Here is a 1405-nt window from a genome sequence, read left to right on the forward strand (position 1 = left end):
GATTGTAGTGATGATTGGACAACTCGTTTTAATATAATTAAGCAACTGATTTGTATTGCATGTCTATAAAACTGTCTTTTGAAGGGAAAAAACCAAACAGGATTTATAGCCTTGAAACTCACAGGGGCAGTTCTACTCTGCCGTAGAGCATCTCTAGTAGGAGTCTGACTGGGAACTGACTCATGGCAGTGAGTTTGGTTTGATTTTTATCCGTTCTTTCTTTGAAGCTGTGTGACCTTTTCTTTAAATGTAATAATGTGCTAACTCTGGAAACGAGATTTTCCCCCTTCCCCAGGAATTGCTGTTCTTGATAGTTGAAGACTTCATGTGTATTTAGTCCGAGATTTCCTTGACTGCCAGGTTACATTCCCCTGCAAATAAGAGCTCTTTGTGAATTGGCTCTGGGCACTCCTTTAACATGAAGACTGTTAACCATTTACACATGGTTACTCTCTCCCATCTGGTTACTTCAACTTGGGATTTATGTCTGTAAGTACTTTTAACTGAAAATTGGATGAATATTTGCAGAGAAAATCTTCCATTCAACAATTCACCTGCTTTGTTTCCCTTCATTGATCGCAACTCCCACAACGCAGTCCCCTTTCCCCGAACAATCTCTACGTGCTGTGTCCATTTCTCCTTCCTTCTAAACGTTGCGCTTGGGAAAATGGTACCTTTTTTTATCAAATGGTTGGTGATTCTGAGGAGTGCACACATTACTCGCGTTACTGTTCCCATTAGAACCTTGTGTACTGTTCGGCTGAAGATTGAGCCTCAGGGGTGAGTTCAGGTCTAGACCTGAAGAATGAGGAAGGGCCATAGTCTACGAGTTCTAGCTCGGTAAGGCAGGTCTTTTTTCTTTTTCCTAACCCTCACAAACGTTTCCCTTTTTAATGATTTTGAGATTTCACACTTTTCTCATGACCTTGGAATGCCACCCATACCAGAGGAGTTGGTGGTACTTTCTACTTCTGGTCTCAGGGTGGGCAGGGGTGGGGGTGGGCTGATGCTCACATGGTCCATTAGTCCACTAGACTAAGTACATGCTTTTTTCTGCTCTGGCTGGGGAGACTACTACTTGGACCTTGCGGTGGCTGCTCATGAGCTTTTAAGACCCTAGCTTCTAGTCACTAAAGTGAAATGTAGAACACTGTAAACTGTTGGGCCAGTTGACCCTGGTGTCCCGAGACTGAGGTCTTAACTTTGTTCCTTATATGCTCCACCATTTTCATGGATACATTTGTCCCATTTGTAAATAACATATGTAGAAATGAACTGTCAAACGTACATATATTTATGGATATATTCCTATTTCACACCTGTTCCACTTGTATTTTTGTGTATGTATTCATAGACTTATTACCATTCACTGCAGAAGTGTTTATATAATAGTTTATATAAATAT

This window comes from Echinops telfairi, unplaced genomic scaffold (genome assembly GCF_000313985.2).
Source record: "Echinops telfairi isolate 266 unplaced genomic scaffold, ASM31398v2 ScPeMD7_29;HRSCAF=101, whole genome shotgun sequence".
NCBI lineage: Eukaryota > Metazoa > Chordata > Mammalia > Afrosoricida > Tenrecidae > Echinops > Echinops telfairi.